The sequence below is a fragment of the Vanacampus margaritifer genome, chromosome 8, assembly GCF_051991255.1.
Source record: "Vanacampus margaritifer isolate UIUO_Vmar chromosome 8, RoL_Vmar_1.0, whole genome shotgun sequence".
NCBI classification, from domain to species: domain Eukaryota; kingdom Metazoa; phylum Chordata; class Actinopteri; order Syngnathiformes; family Syngnathidae; genus Vanacampus; species Vanacampus margaritifer.
The window spans coordinates 15,537,004-15,561,909 of NC_135439.1; the positions used below are offsets into that span (position 1 = coordinate 15,537,004).

Consider the following 24,906-nt stretch of genomic DNA (forward strand, 5'->3'; position numbering starts at 1 on the left):
ATCTCAGGGGGCAGCCATTTTACCACTTGCTGTCGACTGAAAATGACATCACGGTTGCTCGAGACACAGGTAACGACCAATCACGGCTCAGCTTCAGAAAACAGATGAGCCGTGATTGGTCGTTACTTGAGTAACTGTGAAAATGGCCGTGGATTTTGCGACTTCATTCATATGATACAAAAAAAAGCAAGATTAATCAGAATACCTTGTTTCGACTTCCCCTTTGACATAAAAAAACTAAAAAAATCAAACAAAATAACACATTTTTACTCTCTTAATTCTTACAACAATTAAAATATGAAGTACAGGCTGAACATTTGTCAGTTTTACAATACTTTGCCCTTTACTTTTTCCATTAACTTTGCAACGGAGAGGAAAATTGGCAAAAAATGTCAGATTTTCCGCCCTTTTCTGGGGGTAGTTGCAGGGCGTTGAAGATTATTATCATTGTCTTATGCTGTAGTGTGTTCATGTGTGAAAAAATAAATAACTAAAAAGCACTATCAGCCGATTAAAGATGTCAGATCATAATAATACCTTTATTTGAACACATTCCTTATTTCAGAAGTGCATATCAAACCGGTAGCTCCCAGGAAGTAGCTCTCAGTTTCATAAAGGTTGGTGACCCCTGATCTGGTCATTATCCACAGGCTATTTCCTGGGCAAATGGCCACCCCGGAAATCCTGCCCACCCCCTTCAAGGCACAAAAAAAAAAGGAGACAAGCAAGACACTTGAGTCCCCGACTGATGTCATGCCCCCAGGAAGACCGTGTGCGAGAGTGCTCCTCTATCTATCTGTCAGTCATGCAGAAGTAGCAGCATCATTCCGCAGTCCTCGACGAGACAGACAGAAGAGCGAGGGAGGGAGGGAGGGAGGAAGGGAGGTAGAGAGAGGATCCTCTCCTCCCCCCACATGCAAACAGGCATCCTCCACCAGGAGAGAGAGAGAGAGAGAGAAAGAGCCAGAGAAGAGAGGGGGAGGAGACTCACCCGCTTCAGGGGCCTATGGTCCATCAAAGGGCTTCGCAGGAACAGTAAAACAACAGCAGCTGTTAGCACCAATGCCCGCGCGGCAGTGGGCTGTCAACGTATGTGTGGGCAATGTGCATGGTGTGTGTGCTCCTGGGTCACAGCCAAACTTCATGGCTCACCTGTGGCGGCATCGGAGCAGGAACCTCAGGATCTTGCGTGCAGCCTGGTTCTGTTTTTTAGTCAAAAGGTTGCTGCGGGCAAAGGCGGGAGTGTGAGAGAACGATGGCGAGCATGGGCGTGTGTTTTCATGTTTTTCGTACCTAAGGGAGTGTCTGTAGGAGCGGTAGTATTGCTGTATGAGGACTGCTGCTCTGCGACTCTGTTGGAACTTCCTCTGCTCATGGAAACTCCGGAAACGACTCTGGATCAGGATGGCTGCCAGGGTCATCCTCTTATAAAGTGCATACTGAAAGCAGTAATGTTGTCGAGCTTCATTCAAAAGTAAATTGGAAATTTTACACTCCTGGAAAAACACAGACTGTAAAAAAAAAAGAAGAAAAGCTTGTGCAATACTGTATTGTATACGGAAAATCAGTTGAGCATTTATTCGATATCCTTGATATCCAGTTTAACTTATTCACTGCCATTGACGGTTATAGACGTCAAATATTCATTTTTTTTCACTTTTGTTAACAAGCGTATGAAAACCTAGATTTTTTTAATTGTACATTTAGAACAGATATAAAATTTGTGGTTAATCGTGAGTTAACTCGTGAAGTCATGCAATTAATTACGATTAAAAATTTCAATCGCCTGATGCCCCTAATTTTTTTTATAATCTTTTCTTAGAAAAAAAAAGATTGTAATAAATAAATTAAAATTATTATTATTATTTTTTTAAAGAAAAAAATATTTAAAAATTAGGGGAGTCAGGATTTTAATCGTAATTAATCGCATGACTTCACTAGTTAACTCACAATTAATCACAATTTTTATTTCTGTTCCAAATGTACAAAAATAATTCAAGGTTTTCACACTCTTGTTAACAAAAATGAGGGGAAAAATGTTAAACTAATAGAGAATGCTAAAATTAATTTATGACGTCTATAACCGTCAATGGCAGTGAATGAGTTAAAGTTGCAAATGCATTCATTTGCTGCTTCTAAAAGCTTTCATAACTCATTTACCTTATTAAGGATGAATGTTTTGCAGAGTTCTCCTCGCTTCCACATCCATTTTGTCTGATAATGCGCTCTAAAAGCTCATTGACGTTTAACACAAGAGAGCACTAAAGAGCTACAGTATGGTATGACATTACAGTAAACACTTTACAGTACATTGCATTTAGGACTCTTTGAAATTACATGGATAACAAATTGAAATTCTGAAATACACAAGTGAATAAAATATGTTAAAATGTACATACAGCAAATTGATATTTTTTAAATAATCTTTTCTTTTTTTAAATCGCATCAGGCGATTGAAAATTTTAATCGTAATTAATTGCATGACTTCATGAGTTAACTCACGATTAATCATAGATTTTATATCTGTTCTAAATGTACAATCATTTATAGGCTTCCATACTCTTGTTAACAAAAGTGGAAAAAATGTTAAACTAATAGAAATAGTCCAAATGAATTTTTGACGTCAATAGCCGTCAATGGCAGTTAAGGTTCATGCTCTTTGTCCTTACTAGTTGAACGACTGTCTTACTAGTCATTTTTGTTCCACTACTGTTGCTTCTTGCGGCTTTCTCGTACCTGGACATCAAGTACAGTATATCAAGTAAATGCTCAATTTTGTTTAAAAGAAATTGTGAAACGTATCAGTGTAATTGTTGAAGACATATTTTTATTTTATTTTAATATTTACAATAAATTACCTACAATTACTTAATGAACTAAATGAATAAAAATAAGGATATTCTTTCAACCGGCTAAATTAATACATTAATTACAGGACTCTTGATCACCCAACTACTTCATGGGTATTTCTTTCTTTGTGACGACAACAGACAGGAACCAGCAATGACAGAGGAAAAATAAGGACGTGCAAAGTGTTCAAGCCGTCTGTGTCTTGGCTGCTCAGCTGACAATAAAAAAATAAAGAAATCATAACATACAACAGAAATTGTTTTAAATTGCCGCTCCTAAAAAAAAATGCCCGCAGACCCCTGCACACCCGATTGGTGTCTGAGCAAACTTGCCATGCGGTGGGTCTTTTGGTGCATGCATCTCTGCCCAGGCTGCTCAGTACAACATGGTTAAGTCATAAGTTGACAATAACAATAAAATAAAAATGGAATGTAGACTGCAAAAAGAGCCGGGCATACGCAAAGTGACTTGGATCTTATTCCTTTCTGCAGGTGCGGTGTCACATCAATTTAAACTTTTGCAGTATCATAGCTAATGTTAAATGTTACTCAGAATTTTGCCTGTTTAGCTGAAAAAGAATGGCAACAGTTCTGCCCAATATGTATTTTGTGTTAAAATTGGATTAAAATAAAACCACTTCAACTGACTAAAGCAGGGATTCTCAAACTTTAGAGGAAAAAAAGTCATAAGGTTACAAAATAATAATAACAATAATAATAATAATAATAATAATAATAACAATAATAATAATAATAACAATAACAATAATAATAATTAAAATAGTTAAATAAAATTAAAGACCAAAGACTTATTTTGTCGATATTAAAAGTTCTAGTCTTTTCAGAATAAAGTCTTATGATTCCAAGATAAAGATGTACTATTATGATATTAAAGTCAAATTTAACAGGGAAAGAAAGTCACATTTTAACTCATTCACTGCCATTGACGTAAAAAATTAATTTGAACTATTTCTATTAGTTTAACATTTTTTCCACTTTTGTTAACAAGAGTATGAAAACCTAGAATTTTTTTTATTGTACATTTAGAACAGATACAAAAATGTATGAGTTAACTATTGAAGTCATGTGATTAATTACAATTTTAAAAAAAAGTAATCGCCTGACTTAAAAAAAAAAAAATTAGGGGCGTCAGGCAATTTAAATTTCAATCGTAATTAATTGCATGACTTCACGAGTTAACTCACGATTAATCACAAATGTTATATCTGTTCTAAATGTACAATAACAAATTCTAGGTTTTCATACTCTTGTTAACAAAAGTGTAAAAAAACGTTAAACTAATAGAAATAGTTCAAATTAATATTTGACGTCTATAACCGTCAATGGCAGTGAATAAGTTAATAATTGGATTATACGTTTAATGTTATGCCTTTTACATTTATTTGTTAAAGAATTATATTCATGAAAAAGTATAGCTCTTGTTCTAAAAGACTTTTTGACTTCATGCCTACAATCATAGGGCTTTAAAAAAAAAGATTCTTTAAGCATGGGATTTATGTGATGATATATCACAATCATATCAGCTGTTTTAATTGCCCCAAAGTCATGATAGGAAAAAAGTAAATATCTTATTGGTTGGCCAATCCCCATATGTAGTTATGTGCTTTCTAAAATGATACAACATAATAATTTAATTAAAACTATTTTGTCCACCCCCGAGCTATGGATCCCCGGACTCCAGTTTGAGAACCACTGAAATAAAGTACAGTTAAAAAAAAAAAGAGAGAAAGAGAATTGCAAGTTTTGGCTAAACTTAAACCAAGTACCTTAATGTAGGTCAGTTTAATACTTTCTGAACATTGAATCATACCTGCTTGTATCTCTTATAGCAGCGTTGAATCACTGCTGCAATCTCTTTGCGTTGTTCCTGAATAGGACCCTGAAGGGGGTGATGGTAAGAATTTGTATAAAAGCCGCTCATGCAAGCAAGCAAACATGTATCACGCAAAACAGATACATGACGGCAAGAGTATTCAATAGAAGAATTTGTATTCAGTGTAACATGATGCGAAATTGCAGTTGGGGTTGTACAAGCTAATGCATATAGGGCTGTGCCAAAAAATCGATTCTCACAAGAATCACGATTCTCAATTAGTACGATTCAGAATCGATTTTAAATGTCCCAAAATCGATTTTATCTCAATTATTTTATATTGTCTGCCTTTTACTTGTGTGTGCCTTTATTGGGAGTGCTGTTCATGTTGTACCCGATTTGGCCACTTAGGGGCAGTGTAGTTCCACGCGGTCTGATACACTGTTAAGTTGTAGCCACATTGGAGAGTAGAAGGAAAAAGTCACAATCAAGTTATTCCAATAAAAGTTGTTTTTTTTCACCATGGAGGCGTTCTTTTGAGTGATAAAAGTGCCGCGAGTAGCGCGCTAATTAGCATTAGCCAGTCAGACTGGAGTGGGTCATTACGATTCCTTGAACATCTATAAATTGAAGCAAAAATTATTGTCAATCAAAATCATTTTGAAGCAAAAATGGTTCTTAATCGAAAATCGATTCTGAATCGAATCGCACACCCAATAATCTGAATCGAATCGTGAGACATTCAAAGATTCCCACCCCTAAATGGATACCTTGTGTTTTCTAAGGGAGTGCAGAGCATTCCTGATGGTCTCACACAGCTCTCTCTGCTCTGCTTCTGTCATGGCAAGAAAGGAGGAATCCGTTTTCAACCGTTCCGCTTTCATAGCTGCAGAGAGGAAGGAGTTGCAGTCAGTTTTGGGGTTTGGGAGGACTTGCTTTGCTTTGAGGACACTGCTCACCTTCAGGCCCTGAGTGAGAGTTTGCTTTCGGGCCGGGAATCTGGGGCTTGGCATTTAGGAACCTGCAGAGCAGCAGGATGCAAAGCACATGTCTAAATAAAGTGTAGAATTTTTTTTATCAGATTATAACGGTTTAACGCACCTTTCCACCTCAGCGAGGTAACCAGACAGTAGTCTGACATCACCGCCGAGGCCCACCCTTCCGGAGTCTGCTTCGGTCTCCATATCCTCCTGTTTAAGCCGGGCAGTGGATGTCTCCATGATGTGATCAGCAAGCATCGAAATGTCCATCTGCAACACACACACACATTTATACAGTATATATCTGAAGATCGCTTCTGAATCAAATTTGGGCTCACATCACAAACAAACAAAAACCTGCAAGTCCTCTGCGTTATCCTGATAGGTCAGCAGCTCCGCCTCCTCGCCCCGATCGGACAGGACTCTCTGGCGCAGGTGAACAGCCAGTCGCTCCTTCCCTAGAATCCGCCTGGCTAAGCTCCGCTGCCCCAGGGTCTGTCTCAGGCTCCACCTGGTGCCTCCTCCAGATGCCCCTATCCTGGCCTGCAGGTGGGAGAAGGAGGGGCTGGGGAGCTGAGGACTGTCAGGACTGAAGCTGGCAGGAGATGTGCTGCGGTTGCTGAGGTTGGGATGTTGGGTTTGTTGAGGAAGCGGGAGGGGGGGAGCGTGAGTGGGAGGGCTGCGGTGGCTTGGGAGGGTGTTGAGGTTGCTGGAGGTTGAGTTAGCGAGTTGTTGCTGGGTGGGTTTGAGTCTTTTGGCTGGGGGTGGACCCCCTTGCTCTCCCTGGGTTGTCTGCGAAGCTCTGTGTCCTGTTTGGTTCCAGGTCTGGTTGTTGGGCTGGCTCTCGGTCCGAGCTCGCCTCAGTTCTGGGAGGAGTGGGATGAGGACAGAATATTAGTACGATGGAATGCATATTCCCATTACACTGAGCATAAGATGTAATTGGTTTTTACTTCAGTCTGGCTAAGACTTTTTTTTTTTTTAAAGAAAATGGGTCAGCATTTTGAAAAAAAAATTGTATTTCCATTCCACTGACATTTACATAAATAAATGTAAATCCAAAGTTCACGTGGGATCCAACAAAAAGTAAAAACTACTCATACTAATAAGTTGAAGCTACCAATAAATGGGTTACCAGATTATCAGTATAGCTGTGATTAAATGTAATATAATTTTATTACCAACATTATTTGCTAACAGTGAAAAGACATGTTTTTTTTGTTCATAAAACTCAGTCGCGATATGTTTTAAATGAGGAGAAAATGGGGAAAATTATCCCCCAAAACAAAACAATTTTTTAAAATAAAATATGACAAACTACTAAAAAATATGTAATATATAATATTTATAATACTTAAAATACATATATATATATATATATATATCAGTAGTAGGTACTAGGGGTGTTAGAACAAATCCATTCGGCAATATATGGCGATATTACAGCGCGCAATTCTCGAATCGATTTTTAAACATCAATTTTTTATGGGAATATTCAACAAAACGTCTTACTTAGGGTTAGGATTCACACATTAAGCATGGAAGAATGTTATATTAATGGAACATTAAGCCTTAATATTTGATTTCAGTGCTGTTCAAACATGAAACAGACTGCAACCTGTAAAAATAAAAAATATAAATAAATACATTTTCATACATATCTTACAGTGTACATGTACAAGTTTATTGATTTGTATCTTCTAAATTTGAGTATTTATTTTTTGTAATAATCAATTTATAGATTCGTATTGGAATTAATCGGTATCGAATCGAATCGTGACCTATGAATCGTGATACGAATTGAATCGGCAGATACTAGGCAATTCACACCCCTAGTTATCAGTATAGCTGTGATTAAATGTAATATAATTTTATTACCAACATTATTCGCTAACAGTGAAAAGACACATTTTAATATACAGATATGTTTTAAATGAGGAGAAAATGTGGGAAATTATCCCCCTCCCCCAAATTTTTTTTTTAAATGACAAAATGAATGAAATGAAAATGAAAAAATTACAAACTACAAAAAAACTATGTAATATATAATATTTATAATACTTAAAAAATATATATTTATCAGTAGTAGGAACTAATAGATGCTGTAAATACCAGCCACCGATACTTCCTCCTCAGCAGTAGTTGGCGCTATAGAACAGCAGTTTGACACATCAGCAAATTATCATCTGCTTCAGAAAGAAAGGCCTTTTTTCACAATTGTTTGTCATTGTATTAAATTAAATTATAGATATCAAAAGTACAAGCCCAATTCCATTGAAGTTGCCCGTCCATCATCTATTAAACCTAAATAAAAAACAAATACAAGGATTTGAAAATCATGTTCAACCTATACTTAATGATTAGTTACTAAGAATAATAAAATTGATCAGTTTGAACATTAAACATCTCGTCTTTGTAGTGTATTCAATCAAATTTAGGTTGAACATGATTTGCAAATCATTGTATTCTGTTTTTATTTCGGTTTAATACAATGTGCCAACGTCATTGTAATTGGGTTTGTACCAGAGGTATTGGTGCTCGGTATCGGTGAGTATTCAAAATGTGAATATTTGTACTGGTATAAGTCTAAAAAAAGTGGTATCAAACATCCCTAAAAAATATGATTATATTAGTATATGCAAATCCTTCCTTTAGAGTACAGCAAGTAGTGCAAAAAGCGCAGAAACGCTGAACATTTGCATTGAAAAGTTTAGAGAAGGTCAAACAAAATTTGACATTTTAAGCTCATCCTGAATCTCCCGAACATTTTTCGAGTACTGTACTGTGTTCATTTTGTATGTATATGACCCCTATGTGGCTAATATTATAGGAAAGAAATAATTTTTTTTTTTTTTATTAATTTATTATTATTAATTTATTTAGTGATTGCTTTAAAAGAGACGTCATTGGCACATTATTGTCTTGCTGCCCATAATCTCACACTCACGTTCTTCTGGAAAATCAAAAAATGTCTCGACCAAAAACAAACCGTACTGCTTATTGACAGTCTCCCCCACCTGAATTTGGGTTTGAGGAGTGACTATTGTTTATTCTGCTGATCTCCGAGCCTCCTCTCCACCTGTCCATCCACGTGTCAGCAGGTTGACTTGGCGCTTGAGGACTTTGCTGCAGCTGCTCCAAAAGCTCAGCCAGTCGCGTGTGGCCCCGAGATCTGGCGATGTTGAGCGGCAAGCGTCCCAGAGAATCGGGAATAGCCAAAGCTCTCGGGTCCCACTGGTAAAGCACCAGTGCCGCATCGGTATGACCCAGAGCGCATGCCCACATCTGGAGAGACCAACGGGACGTCGTCACACAAACAGACATGGAGAGAGGACCCGCGTATATCGCGATATCCATCGCTCACCAGTGGTGTGCAGGAGAAGTGGTCGACATTAAGAGGATCCACCTCCAGCTCGAGGTCAATACTGTCAGCATGCTTGGTGCTGCAGAGCAAAATCGTCACGTGAGAAAGCCGCATTCTTCTCAGCGCGCTGCTGTTTTTTTTTTTTGTTACTCACCGCCAGCGGATGAGAGTCTGAATGAGCCCGGCGTAGCCTTGAGCTGCAGCCAGATGCAATAAGGTCATTCCTCTTGAGTTCTTGCTGTGGACCAGCTGATTGGAGGAAGCCCAACACGGCTGCGACATCATCTTCTCGCACACGACCACAACACGACCCTCAAATGAACTGTGGTCAGGAGAGGTCTGGGGACGAAATTGGGACAGTGATTAATTAAAGTGTTGTCCTATTTTCAGTAGAGGTGTGCCCAAACAATCGAAGCGCGATTCTCATTTAGTACGATTCAGAATCGATTTTAAATGTCCCAAAATCGATTTTATTTAAATTATTTTATACTGTCTTGCCTTTGTCTGTGTGTGCCTTTATTTGGAGCGCTGTTCATGTTGTACCCGGTTTGGCCACAGAGGGGCAGTGTGGTTCCACATGGTCTAATACACTGTTAAGTTGTAGCCACATTAGAGAGTAGAAGGAAAAAGTCACAATCAAGTTATTCCAATAAAAGTTGTTTTTTTCAGCGTGGAGCCGTTCTTTTGAGCGATAAGAGTGCCGCGAGTAGCGCGCTAATTAGCATTAGCCAGTCAGACTGGAGTAGATCATTACAATTCCTTGCACATCTATAGATTGAAGCAAAAATCATTGTCAATCAAATCATTTTGAATCAAAAATCGTTCTTAATCAAAAATCGATTCTGAATCGAATCTCAGACCCCAAAAAATGGGAGTTGAATCGAATCGTGAGACATTCAAAGATTCCCACCCCTAGTTTTCAGTGTTACACAAAACGGTTAGCGACGTTTCTACAAGGCTTTGCCCAGCGAAGAACCTGTTCATTTTCGGTGCAAAACAAATTGAAAAATGAAAAATTGACATACCAGTCTAATTTGTTCTGTGACCACGCTTGTATCCCAAGTCATCTTTCCTCATTGAAATAAATGGATAAGCCATTAATCTATCCTAACTTCCTCAAAAAAGCCAAGTGTTTTTTTTTAATGAGAAAATAATCACTTTATAGAATTGTTGTCTCCTTTATAAAACATTTAGTACTAATCACCAATGGGTAGTGTAACAGATATACAGATACAAAAAAGACAGTCTCAACAGCTAAAGCCCATTTCTCACTGAGTGGCGAAGGCTTGCAAATGTTGATTTTTCTTCAGGGTCCATTCAAGGTTACAAACAGTCGCAAACGACGTTTGCAAACACTTTTAATGTTTGCAAACGACGTTTGCAAACACTTTTAATGTTTGCAAACAACCTTTCTTGTTGTCAAGAAATTTTGAACATGATCAAGTTGTGCGAACGTAGAGAATGTTTTTTTGTTTGTTTTTTGCCGGGGTTCATTCAAGGTTGCAAAGACATTAGCCACACGTTCATAAACAGTTTTAACGGTCAGCTTTTCTTGATGCAAAGTGTTCAACATGTTCAAAAATGTTTGCAAACATCTCTGCAACCTTTTACCAACCCTGGTAAAAAATTAAAAAAAACATTTGCTTTGTTCGCAAACCCTCACCACTCAGTGATACCACCTTAAAGGAGTATTTCAACTAAGATGTGAGCAGTTCAAAATTGGGTACATAAGTTTATTATACATTTAGCGGATTGCAGTGTAAAAGTGAGTAGGAACATAAATGACCCAAGTATCAGATGTTTAAGTTATGATTAGAGGTCAAAATAGACCTGTATTGGTTGCTAACTGTGTTTAGTTGTTTAGTATTGTGTTTATATACAATATTGTAAAAACAACAGCGACCTTTTGCTCCTGAAAAAAATCTAAAATGTGACACAAATTGTTTTCAGATCATATCTTAGCTAATCTTAATGATCAACTATGAACCCAATGATCAAAATGATGATTGTTCATTCTTAGTGGATATCGGCACTCTTCTGAATAGCATTCAAATTTTAAATATCTGTTCAGATTTGCTTTTCTTTTTTAGTTCAATTATGTTCAAGAAATTCTTTTTTGCCTTACTTGAGACTGCTGTTCGGTGGCTCCCCCTCCCTCGACACCGCCACTCTTGGTTGCCATAGTTTCTGAGCTGGGGTTTTGATTGGTTATATCCGCCATCCTCTGTTCCATCTGCTCCAGACGCTCCAAGATGGACATCCTGAACTGGGTATCTACAGAAAAAAAGACATCAATAAATGCTTTATCCAAAACGATATTTATTGTATGTTTTAAGATATATAGTCCTAAAGGAAGGTTGCTTATTGGGGCTTGCTATAGAAGGATGAACCTACACACACCCAAGAACAATTCAGCGTCTAAATCTGCACTTGAAAGCAAACGTAATATAAGTGTGCACACCCACCAACAAACTATGATAAGAATATTTTTACATGGCTATGAGTGTGACCCTTTTTTTTCCTGTGCAGCTGCAGTTTGCTGCAGTGCACATCATGTCACTCAGGCTCTTTATTTTCCCTCCTCTCCTCTCTGCTGTCTGTAGCACACAGTCTGAGGGGGGGGAAAAAAAGAGGGAGGAGCCATGTGAGTGACACAAAGACCCGTCTCCAAACAGTCCAATCCACCAATCGGAGGGACAGATTTTCAATCGGTCTGAATAAAAAGCCAATCATATGACAAATACCACACTGTTCACCTATTGATGTAAACAAAAAGCTTGAACCACGGAGAAAAAGGCACGTTCAAAAGAAGAAGAACATTTCAGGCACATTTTGTACATTTAAAAACAATTCAATATATTTGTTTTGCTTTATTGATATTGCCAACTGGCAAATAAATGGCCATGTTTTTCCCAAGCCAGTCTGCCTGCCTGCTGTTTTTCACCATAAATGCATGTTCAAAGTTATTCCTTGGTGAGACTTTTGATTTCAGAAGTTTACTATTGTTTTTGCAATTGTATTCCTTGCTAGGAAAACTCATCATGGACAACATCATCACAGCTAATACAACTGCTAATCTTCATACTTTTAATGAGATTGTTATAGTCCCTGGACTATTTTACATCCATTTTCAAGGAGGCAATTTCCATCTATAAATATGCCATAGAGAATAACAGCAATAAAAAAAAAATGTCAATGCACACACATACTTACGCAGGTCAATTGGAGAAAATGTGCATGGCATACACATAAGTCATAAACAGCACATTTAATATTGGTTTCTATTGTGTGAGCAGCTCCAGGAGGTAAACAGCCTCCCCACACTTGTTGTAGTGTTAACTCTTTGACTGCCAAAAACGTTAAATAACGTTTAGTAAAATCCTATGGAGGAGTGCCAAAGACGTTAAAAGACGTTTTTTCAAAACCGAGGTGAAACTAACCATTTTCTATTGTTGATTACTGAAAAACGGAATAAGGTAGAAACAAACACTTTTTTTCTGATGAAAGATGAGAGTCCAATCTTTTATTTGGTAGTATGTGTGTTTCCATAGTCCAAACACATAATTTTCTGTGGACCTTGAAAGGTCAGTCAAAAATTCTTAAATCGGCTGGCACCCACGGCATCCCTTTTCTGAAAACGTCTGGCAGTCAAAGAGTTATTGTTCTCTAGGTCTGCGGACCTCTGAGGTTTCTTTCCTTTCTTTCTTTTTTTTAGTTCAAACATTCAACAAGTATACAAAATGACTACCGTTGCATGAATTTAATCTTCATAATAGCCGTCATCTAACAACAGATGACTTTAATGCAATCACTTGCCAGACAAAGCAGTTGTACAACGGCATCACCTGAATCAACAAACACTCGACTCATGCAGCACATAACAGCAATTTCCAGACATCAATTTTAAAATGAAATGACATCAGATCATCTACGAACCCAAATGGCGAGTGTCTCTTTGTTCCAGTTTCTGCTCAATCGCGTTAGTTTGAAGTGTGCGACACACACGTCGATACTCTCCACAACAGAGCGAGAGAGGGGAGGGGTGAGAGAGAGAGAAAGAGAGAAAGAGAGAGCGAGAGAACGCGCACGTTGTGTGTGTGAAGAGAACATCGGCGCTCTTCTCTTCAAATCAGCCCGCCAGACTTTGGAGCAGCAGGAGGTTTAGGTCGTCATCGACGCATAAGAAGACCGCACTCCCAACTGAAACTGGGGCAGGCGTGTGACAACGCCGCGTGCAGACCAACTTTTAATCCATTTTATGTTTTACCTGCCGTGCATTCCCGCCAAAATGCGCACATCCTGTTTCAAGTCCAGAGACGTGTTTATGAATGCAAGCTTTAGCGGGCTGTTTGGGGGTGTCAATGGGGCGGCTGTTGAGACACATTGTCTTTGCCCTTCAGTCGTGCATGCAGCACGCTGTGACCGTGCAGCCGCATTGCCGCAGTGCGCAACGCGCAGACTGGGGGGCGCACGCGCGCACACACACACACACACACACGCACACAAACGCACGCACGCGCGGTTAAATCAGGGCATGCGTCGCTGAGGAAACACGTGTGTTACCAACACAGACTTTGCATTAAAAAACCCAGACCACCTGCTTGATCCCCCCCAAACACCACTGCAGTAGGCTACTTCTAAATTAAATCTGATGTAATTAAACAAACGCTAAATTTTCAACATGCATATACAATCCTCCCTATATGAGCGCGTCTCCCCAAAACAAAAGAGCACATTTAAAGTGGAAAGAGAATTCAAAGACACACACACACTTAACCCTAACCGTCACACATCACATTGACCTTTTTACTCCTCAGAGAGCCATACAAAATCCATCCATGTATTTTCTAGACCGCTTATCCTCATTGAGGTCGTCATGGGTGTGCTGGAGTCTATCATGGCTGATTTTGGGAGAGAGGCGGACTTTCATTCTCACATTCACAACTAAAGACAATTTAGCCTGGATTTATATCCATTCCAAAAACATGACCTCATGACCTTTGGATTGTGAGGACTGAGGAGTTTGAGCTGAGCTGAGCACTCCACTGTCCACTGTGCTGCTTGCACCCCAAAAATATATTATGTAACATCACATGTTGTTAATGGTCATATTATGACAAATGGCAGCCTGGTGGCACAGTAGGCAAGCGTTTATCACACCCAGTTCACAGTTCTGACTGAGGATGGGTGTTCAAATCCAAACTTCGGCATGTTCTCCCCACATGTTTTTTTCCCTCAGATACTCAGGTTGAGGACAGTTAAATGGGTTTTTTTTTAGAATTGTATGGTGGGCCGTGTATGGTCCACGGACCGCGGGTTCCCCAACACACATTGTTATCATTACCTTTCCTCGCTTGGTTGGCTCACGTTTCAACTGCAAAAGCGTGTGACGTCTATTTTTCGACGTCCAAGTTACCAAATATGGTTCCTTGATCGATATAAAGCCCTATTGTACTGGGCCACTGTGCTGTCTGGTGTTGTGAAATAAACAAACAAAATTATTCTAGGTCTTTAACGTTTATGTGTGTTTTCTTTTATCACTCCTTCTAATTCATTTCATTCAAATATTCATAATTTTATACACATATACAAAAGTCTCAAACTTCTCACACATCTCAGGCATTTTCAAAAATTCCAAGCGCTTTGTGGGAACTTCAAAAAGGAATTCAATTCAATACTTTTCTTTATAATAATGAGTTGTATGTACCCTCACTAGTCTAATACGGCATTATGATTATTATTGCGTTATGGAATATGAGCTAAGCACCAAAATCCACCCACTTTTATCTATCTCAGGGGGCAGCCATTTTGCCACTATACTGACAATGACATCACAGTTGCTCAAGAAATGACCAATCACGGCTCACCTGTTTTCTGAGTTTGGTTATGACCAATCAGGGCTAAGCTTCAGTTAACAGCGGGTAACAAAATGGCCACTCCCTGAGATGGATAAAAATGGGTGGATTTGCTGTTTTACTCACATTCCACAAGCACAATATTAATTAGAATATCGTGTTTCGACTAGTTGGGCTCCATATAACATATTGTAAAGACATTTTTTTTACACTTCCATGTTGCCACAATACACAGCTGAATGCTCTCACCGTCCAAAGACAGCCAGTCATGCTGAGAGGATGGGAGGGCAGGGAGGTCGCGTGCCTTGTATTCAAACACCACAGAAGAAGAGATGACCTCGCCACCCATTGCTACCTGCAGCATGACAAGTCCCGTGTCATGGGCTGGAAAGAATCATGAGATAAATAATTAATAAATAGTGGGGACCAACCACAATAAAAGACAATGTTTTTAACACAGTGGGTTTGAATACGCGGGTTGATCGACGGTGTCAGAGAAGTATGAACAAAAAGTTTAGTACTGTAAATAGTGTAACGTTGTAGCGTAGAATTTAAATGTTTTACATATAAGGTGTGTCAAATACGTTCCAGGACGGATGTCACAAAATATATATTTCTAGCGGTAATCCAAACTACAATCTATAAATTGTTCCCCTTTGAAGTAATCCTCATGAAGCCATGTTCTTCTCTGCCAGGAACTGTTAGATACTCGGGGTATTGTGCGCAGGTGCGTTGTCAAGATGACGCAGCCACGAGTTGTCCAGTCAAAACTGACAACTCTTGTCGCGCACTAAACGAAGCAGATACTACAGGATCCCTTTGTTGACATGCTGGACGATTGTCTGACCAATACTGAAGGGGAAAACTCATAGTGTGTAGTTTAGTGTTGAAATCTATCTTTTGTGACACTTTTGTGAGTCTTTGAACGTTTTTGACACCCATCCAGTGGCCTCTGGTCAATGTCGGGCTGTACCATGTATTTGTCACCATTCTACTTTCCTTGAAGAACAAAAAAAAAGAGAAAAATATTATAATTTGTATATGAATAAATTAATAAATTATTAAATTAATTACAAATAATAATTATAAATAATTAGATAAATTAATAAATTAATAAAAATCATAACAAACAATACATTAATAAAATAAAATAAAATAAATTATTATAGAAAAATATTACAAGTAAAATAAATGTATTTTATATGTATATATATATATATATATTTTTTTTTTTTTTGCAAGGCAGCTGCAGGATCGATAGTGTATATGCAACACACAGATACATTCCCCCATAGACTCTTAAAAGTTTGACATACATCTATATAGATGTCAATAATAATGTCTAAAATTGTGGCTGGAGTGTATGTGCATGACATTGTCAAGCGTTAATATGCATCACGAGATACAGTGTACCTGGACAGTAGCAGCGTAGCACGCCAGGTTGGATGAGGGCAGCAGGGACGCTGATGTGGTCAAACAGACAGCTGTACTCACTGCTTGACTCTAACCACGGCCCTGTGATAAGTACCTTCACGCCACCCTGCAACACAAACGCAGGTTAGTGGAATGTGACACAATATGGTGACTTCATCACAGGAGGCTGTAGTGGAGTAAACAGCAAGTCCCAAAACAAAGTGAACAAATTCAATAAGACAGACTAGTTTGGAAGTGTAGATAGTAGGGCATCATTTCAGAAAAATGAAGTGTATGACAGGTTTAAATGTAATATTATCAAGCATTCTAGCAGTGGACAGAGCAATACATGGATGAATTAATGAAGCCACCCAGAGGAATCCATGTAATATTGAAATTTCATTAACTCAGCAATCAGTCGAGAGCATGATTCCATTTTTTAACAGCAGTACAAGCCGTCCTCCATCATGTGTCAGTCTGATTTCACTCCAGGCAACAATGATGAATAAATAATGATACTAATGTTGTTACTAACCTCTGGATAAGACCACTCTGGGGAGTAGTCTGTCACACCAAACAGCCTCCCGGTCTCTTGGAGCATTCCCAGACCTCCCTGCTCCACTTCCGAGCCCTGCAGGTGGCCTTCCCCCGTGCCCTGCTCCTCTCCCACCGCGCCCTCCTGAGGCATCAGGACCCCGTTGACAGCGGCCCCCACCCCACCTGCCGACCCTTCAACTGAGATGAAATCATTGATGAGATCAGAGAACTGGCTTCCAAAGGAAGCCTCAAACCCTTCCAGGCTAATGGCTGCTCCCGCTGCAGCTGCTGTGGCAGTTACGCCTCCACCTTGTGGCGGAAGAGAAGAATTGTAGAGTGCCCTTTCAATGCTCGCACTGGCGCTTATTGACTGTGGACTTGCCACCACTGAGCCGCCGGCCCCTGACAAGCTTACGCCATTACATAGAATTTCATTCTCCCCTCCTCCTGGAGCTCCACAGCCCCCTCCCGCTTCCTCCCCTACTCCATTGCCATCTGTAGGTTGAAGATAGTGTTCAGTGTCCACACTGGCGTAAGCCCCATGGGCAGCGCCAGACTTGAGCATTAACTCTCCGCCATTTTCAAGAACTTTACCAGCGACTTCCTGGCGAACCCCACTGCCGGGCTGGTCAACACTTGCGTCCTGGTTCGTCAGGGGGAAAGAGGCCACTGATGCTCCTTTTCCGTTCCTCCCACACAGGGCTTGGTCTTGACTGGCTTGGTGCAGGTGTGTATGTTGGTCTCCGTTGGTGATCGGGGTGTCCGCTGGCAGGGTTATGTAAGCCCGAGTTTCATCTGATTCCTGTTGTGCCTCGGCGCCGTTGGTCTGCTGCTGGGAGGGCTGGTTCGTGTGCGTGGAGGTTTGGAGGAAGAGGTTTGGCGCAGACTGGGTTAGACCCGGGACGCACGGCGATGACATCACAGCACTGAAGTCCATCTGCTCCAAAGTGGTACTGGGGCTGAGGCCTGCCCCCTCTCCGACATAGCTACTCTGAGGGGCCAGCGGCTGCTCCATAGGTATCACTTCCTTCTTGATGTTGTTGACGAGAGACGGGCTGTACACAAAACCGTTAGATGAACAGTGGATCCCCCCATCATTACCGTTACACCCCTCAGTCTTCCCTCCACCTCCTCCGTAGGTCTGACCCTGCTTGGGGTTATTAAGAAAGCAGTCCGGGTCAAAAGTCATGGCAGTCTCAGGAAGGCTGACTCCCCCGCCGGAGTCTAGCGAGCTGGAAAGAACCAACTCGCCTCCCTCTCCTAATCCGACCCCACCAGGAAATGATGCAAACCTCTGATTCTCGGGGGCAACAGCCAACAGGATGCCAGTGGTGGCGTTCTCGTGGGTGGACGGCAGCAGGTGGGTGTGGCCAGCTGAATAAACCGAATCCCCTGTTAGCGTGGTGACTTCAGACATGAACACAGCAGTGCTCTGTGACAGGCCAGCGCCGATGGCGAGCGCAGGGCTGTCAGCCATATCACTTGTGATTGAAAGTGGGGAACTCTGGGTGGTGTCGGGGACTTCCACCTGGTTGGTGGAGGTAGAGGAGGACACTTCCATGCTGCTTTGCGGGAGAAGGGAGGGCTTTGTCATTCTGCCATTCCTCCTGTCGCCCCCGCCTGCTCTGCTCCTGCGCCCCCCAGGACTGGGCTCTGTCTGGCCTTCTGACACATCACTGTTCTGGACCTCTGTGCCATCTGCTTCCTCAGATCTCTGGCCTGCTGTACCGCCGCCACCCGCTGTGGCACCACCCCCTGCTGCTGCGCCTGACTCCTGCTTGGATGAGATGATGCGCTGCTTGACACTGGAGCATTTCTGATGGAGGCTGCTTCCAGCACCTGACACACAAGGAATACAAGGAATAAAAGATACATTAAAAAATAGAGAGTATTTTTGGGAGTAAAGGCTGAGAGAATGAATGAAAAAATATATAGAAACATGGAATGATATTGAATGAGTTGGAATGTTGTTGAAAGATATGGAATTATGTCGAATGGTACGGAATGATTTGGAATAATATTGAACGATTTTGACTGATATGTAATGATGTTGATATGATAAAGATAGAATAATACTTATTTAATCATATAGAATCGGGTGAAATGATATGAGTGAAAAATTTGCAATATGTGAGTGAAAAATGTGGAATTTTTGGTATGAGGGAGTTGTGGGAATGTTGGAAATCATTCCCAAAGTGAAGTGAATGAGTTGAACATTTTGAATGTAGAATGGGAACAAATTGTTGAATGTGTTATTGGAAAATAATTTTTGGGTGAAAAATATGGAAAGGTTTTGAGCGGGTGAAAGATATCAGGCAATATGCAATATGCAATTGAATGAGCTGAACATTTTTAATTTTGAATAATAGCCCTTAGCATGACACTAACCCAAATCTCCCCATCAGAAATGAGTGAGGAATATTTTCGGGTGAAAAATGCAGAGAGGCATTTGCTACGTGGGAATTGGGGGATGTTGAAAATTTATCCCATGATGAATTGAATGAGCTCAATATTTTGAACATCCTATTGGAAACAAAGGGGGAATTTTGGGGTGAAAACATGGAATTGTGGGAAAACAGAATATTTGGAGTGAAAAATTGAAGCACTGCAGCAGGAGCTGAGTCGAAAGGCGAAACTCTCGATTTATCGGTCGATCTATGTTCCTACCCTCACCTATGGTCACGAAGTGTGGGTTGTGACCAAAAGAACAACATCCCGGATACAAGCGGCCGAAATGAGTTTCCTTCGCAGAGATAGGGCGAGAAGCTCCGAGTTGAGAGGAACCAGTTGAGGTGGCTCGGGCATCTGGTTTGGATGCCTCCTGGACGCCTCCCTGGAGAGGTGTTCCGGGCATGTCCCACCGGCGAGAGGCCCCGAGGACGACTTAGGGCACGCTGGAGAGACTATGTCTCTCGGCTGTCCTGGGAACGCCTTGAGATCCGCAGGAGGAGCAGCTGGTTGAAGTGGCTGGGGAGAGGGAAGTCTGGGCTTCCCTGCTAAAGCTGCTGCCCCCACGACCCGACCCCAGATAAGCGGTAGATGATGGATGGATGGATAAAATGGAAGCAACCCGGTGTGATTTTGTTGGAATAGTGAGAATTGGTCAAAAAATGTGGAAGGTGTAGCACAGGGGTAGGGAAGCCTGGTCCACGAGAGCCACTGTCCTGCCTGTCTTCTATGTATCCCTCCACCAACACAGCTGATTTGATGAACAGGAACGTCATCAGGCTTTTACAGAGCTTGCTGATGAGCTGATAATATGAGTCAGCTGTGTTGGAGGAGGGAGACATGGAAAACAGGCGGGACAGCAGCTCTCGAGGACCAGGGTGTAGAAAAACATGCTTAGCTTAGCATGCAGAAAGCTTTTGTTTAATTTCACTGTGATGTTATGAGTTAGCATTATTTCAAGTGTACTTTGGCGCCCTCTAGTGTCTGTAATGTAAACTGAAGGTATTCAAATGAAGTCCAGTTCACTGTCAGTTATCCAAACCTCACCGTCACACTCTTGCTAAATGCAAAAGCTCATTTGTAAAACATTTACAATCAAACAAGATCAAAACAAAACAAATTTGTCATCCAAAATTTGGTGCGTTCATGAAGCAGATGGAGAGAGATATGCGATTCACTGACAAGAGTACTATTTAAGTCAACAAGCCACTTTGTTCTGGGCACCCGTCCTTATTCGTCCTTCAAAACTAGATCAAAAGATGAGAGATTAGGTAATTTTCTTTGTGTGTATGTGTGTGTGTATTGAAGTTATCTTCTCTCTGATGCTGATTTATGAATAATACATGCTGGATATTTCGGGCACCTCCAGCTTTCGGGCCCCTCTATCCTTCCACCCCTCTTTATTATCTTTTTTTTTTTTGGTGCAGTGTGTACTTGCCTATAGGTGGCAGCATGGCACTGACTTTTGAAATTATCCCCAAAAAAGCAAAAACATAAAAAAAAAAACTGAAATTGCACAGCCAGTTTTTTATAGTAGTGTCTACATCAGAAGTTCTGCAGTTGCCTCTTATCTCAACTGAATTTTGCAAAGCTGTGTTTTTGAAGTCTTACATGTGAAGTTTGGGTATGATTGTTTATTCATCTTTTTTTAAATATTTTTTTAATTATAATCACAACAACAGCTTTGGTTGTTAAAACAGTCTGACTTCCACTCTAAGGTTTAGGTGCGGACTGAAACACCAATGAGAAACAGGGAGGGCAGTGAGTGGCGAAGGGGTGCAAAAGATAACTCACACATGGGTTTGAGTTGTCCGATGAGCTCCTCCTTGCTCCACTTGGCCCATTCCTTCCTGTCTGTGTTGATAGAGCAGAGAACAGGACCGCATGGCTTCCCGCTATCGTCCACTGCCGGAACGTTCAGATAGTGCACCAGCACGATGTCCGGGTTCTACAACACAGCAACACGCATCTCGTTGGTAAAACACAACCTTTATTTGTGTTGGTCTGTTTCTATCAGCAAGAGAGTGCATTGATACAGTGTATTTGCAGAAGGAGGGGAAAAGGACACGGAAAGCAGAGGAGTATGTGGAGGTCAGGAGGGAGGTCGGATATAGCGTGTCAGACAAGATTCTCTCACCTGCCTATAAAACATTTAACAGCCCGAGCCCACTCGCCACTCTCCCTAACATTGCAGGGCCAGCAGAAACGTCCACACGTGTGTTGGTGTGCATGCGATTTAGAGAGTGAATGAACCAAACGGGGAATGAGCAGGTCAGCACGGAGCTCGCCATACTGTAGCCCACCAGTATGGAATTTATATCCCATGAATGATTCAACAAGTGTGTATGTGGCTGGTGTGAGAGCGAGAGAGAGAGAGGGAGGCTCCTCCTGATAAAAGATTCAGTAGACAGACTCAGGTGAGGGGGAGGGCGTGCTGAGGTGGAACAAGAAAATGGCACAGTGGGCTGCTACAGCACCACACTGTGCAATGCAACAGAACAGACAGGCTCATTTATGATCATATTCGCTGATGTGATGTGATATATGTGCAAAGAGCAGAAAATGGCACATTACGGATAGAGGAAGCAGAAGTTCCCCTGCCAATTTTAGACTCAGAGAGTCACAAGAGAGTCAAGTGCGCTGAAAAATAAAATATATTTGATAGGGGGCAAATTCAATTTACAGCATGTGGCGAGAATGTCCTTGTAAAATTCATGTGACAAATTATGCAAGACCTATTGGCAAGGAACGCATGAATATGTATTGAATTTCCATATTTTAAATGGACATCGTTGGGCGTGCAATATTTGCTTGGAAATGAAGGGAATGTTTAAGATTCAACATGTCGGTCTGGAGATGATGAGGTTCTGCTGACCCGCTCTTGCATGGCCAATCAAGGGGTGTGCACGTGTGTGCGCGCTTTTACTATGTTTTGCTTTCACAAGGAGTCTAAAATCTATATGTGCGGAATGTGCGTATGCACGTTGTACGCCGCTCCAGGGTGTTTTCCTGGAGACGACCATATGGAGAGTAGCGCCTTAAGACCTTGATATAAGTGCAAGTGAAGAAGAGTTCTAAGGGAGAAAAGTTTTCTCAGCAAACCATGTTCACATAATACCAAATATATCCTGAGTGGGACGATAAACCCAGCAATGGCGTCCAGTTTTATTATTACCCCACTTTTTAGTATAGTCTTGCTTCATTAAATTTTGAAGAGGAGGATGTTTATCAATGGTTTATGTTGGAGGTTACTGTGCTGTTTTGAAAATGTAATGGACAATTTAAGAGATTAAACATGTGGTGCGTAAAATTAACAATATACTATACAGTTTCTGGTAGTTTAGTTTGGTGTAGAGATATGAATTAAATCTTAACATAACATGTTTTATGAAGTACAGAAGCATGGAACTGCCAATGTGCAATAAACATTTTTGAGTACGTTTGAACGTAATTGCAAATATGTTTGAACATACTTGTAGGCTAAATGCTAAAAACGGAGCTTTTTTTTCTAGTGCTGTCAAAGTTAAAGCATTAGCTAATTAATTTTAAAAAAAAAATCACATTAATCATGTATTAATCACACTATTAATTTTGACCAGAGCTGATCTTTTAGCTGACAGTGTTAAAGGTAGCACAGGTTGCAATAAACATAAATACATACTGTACATTAAAGTAAAGCATTTAATAAATGTTGGCGTATAACATTTATAATATTTTTTCATGTCAAACTATTGGGGTATTTTTTTTCATTTTAAATTATGCAAGTAATTAACTGATTAAAAAAAGAGGAGGATAAGATAACATGGATAACATTTTTTGAAGACGTCCTCATAACATGAAATCGTGATTACTCAAAATTGCTCCAACAAGTGTCAAGAAAAACCATAGGCCAAAAAGAAGTAAATAAAACGACGTTACTGAGCTATTTTTCTAATGCTTTAAAGAATTTAAATTAACCTCCAGAGTTAACGCTTTAATTTTTGACAGCCCTAAATCCAACCTATTTGTAAATACGTTCAAACACATTTGCCAGTCAAAAATGTTTGCTCCACATTGGCAGTTCCACGCTTCCGTAATGACGAAATCCACGTCTTGCCAAAACCACGTGGCTGTAAACAGTTCACAAAAAGCAATCATCATTATATATAATTTACCCCTCCCTGATATACACTCATCTTGTTTCAATGTAGAGAAGCTGGGAAAGGGGGCGGGTAGCTTACCTGCAGCAGCCAATAGCATCTACGGTGGAAGGTGGGTATGATGGAGGAGTGGACGTAGCAGCCATACAGACACTAGAGAGAGGAGAGGAGATTTCGGGTGGGTGGGGGAGAAAAGAAAATGGAGGGAGCGGGACATAAGGAGAGGATGAGGTGAGGACAGCAAAGGAGAGAACAGCAAAGGAGAACTCAGGTTATAGCCACTTAGGTCGTGTTCATTTAGGAGCTAAACATGCCGTTGTATTTGTGAAAAAAAAGTCCTTCATCAGTTGTTGTCGACTTATAAAATATCAATATTTGTCACCGGTGTATAAATATCGCAGGAGGATCAATATGTGGCTCCTGTGGGACTCCCCTGCGGAAGGTTGAAACGGTCTTCTATCAAGGTCATCACGTAGTTAAAACACAATTGTACATGCAGTACAGTGGTGAACACTTGCCATGCAGGATATATAAAAGCAACATCAAAAGTCTGTTCTGTTTGCCGTCTCATTCGCACTCTCATTTTCTTGCCATTTTGCCTCTTCTGAGAAGAAGCCCGCCAGCTATCTAAAGTGTGTTTGGCCAAAGGCAGAGCGCATTTCCATATATTTCCATCTGATATGAGGAGGTTCTCATTCCAGGGTTGTGTTTTTCCTCCCCTTGCTTCCTGCCGCTCACTGTCCTCCTCCTCTCCCACAGCTCCTGCCCCCTGCGCGACACAATGCTTTCTTGCTCGAGGGGTCCCGGGAAGAAGGTGACACAAACAATTACTGAGCAACTACCAGCGAGAGAAACACTCGCCTTTGGATGTGCGCGTCTGTGTGTGTTTGTGCGCGGCAGCAGAAAAATGCATGTCGGATGATTGTCAGTAGTGAGCGTGGGGTTGTAAATAATAGAGGTGCAGATGGGAATACTTGATCTCAATTATTCCCTTTGCCTATGTCTGCTGTTCATTTATGCACAACTAGTGAGCCTTCCATACACGTCCATGTGCTGCCTCACTGTCGCGCTCCAATCTCCCTTCCATCTTTCTCTGACACATGCATGCTCACCGCTCTCACCTCCCGGTATATTCCTGCTGAATAATCAATTTTTTTCAGCCGGCTGATGTGACTCAAACACGCGCGCGCGCGCACACAGGCACGCACAGACGCTGCCTTGAGACCGGATCGATACCCCCTCTCTGTTCTGCTGAAGAAGGCATTGACATCATTCCTGGCTGCGGGCCAAACACACTCTTATCCTTCAGAAAGAGAGAGAGAGGGGAAGGGAGACGGGGACAGCAGCGGGGGAGAGCGAGGAAGAGGGACAGCTCGAGCACATACACGCACACACACACACACACACACGCACTGCGCCCAGGTATATGGCTCCTAGCCCTGTAGCATGTGTGTGTGTTTGTGTGTGCCCTTGCGTTACACGCGTGT

General features: G+C 41.0%; 1 pseudogene across 1 annotated transcript in view; it reads right to left on the reverse strand.

The window, feature by feature from the left end:
- LOC144056351 (calmodulin-binding transcription activator 1-like) overlaps positions 1–24,906 on the reverse strand; it is a 77,902-nt pseudogene that overhangs the window by 4,806 nt on the left and 48,190 nt on the right. Inside the window, exons 6-20 of the transcript XR_013295041.1 lie at positions 23,501–23,572; positions 21,075–21,228; positions 16,831–18,671; positions 16,296–16,422; positions 15,132–15,266; positions 11,153–11,301; positions 9,182–9,366; positions 9,028–9,106; positions 8,681–8,948; positions 6,021–6,529; positions 5,785–5,933; positions 5,454–5,704; positions 4,681–4,749; positions 1,294–1,439; positions 1,153–1,224 (exon numbers count right to left, since the gene is read on the reverse strand). The product of XR_013295041.1 is annotated as a calmodulin-binding transcription activator 1-like (transcript). The remainder of the gene's footprint in view (positions 1–1,152; positions 1,225–1,293; positions 1,440–4,680; positions 4,750–5,453; positions 5,705–5,784; positions 5,934–6,020; positions 6,530–8,680; positions 8,949–9,027; positions 9,107–9,181; positions 9,367–11,152; positions 11,302–15,131; positions 15,267–16,295; positions 16,423–16,830; positions 18,672–21,074; positions 21,229–23,500; positions 23,573–24,906) is intronic.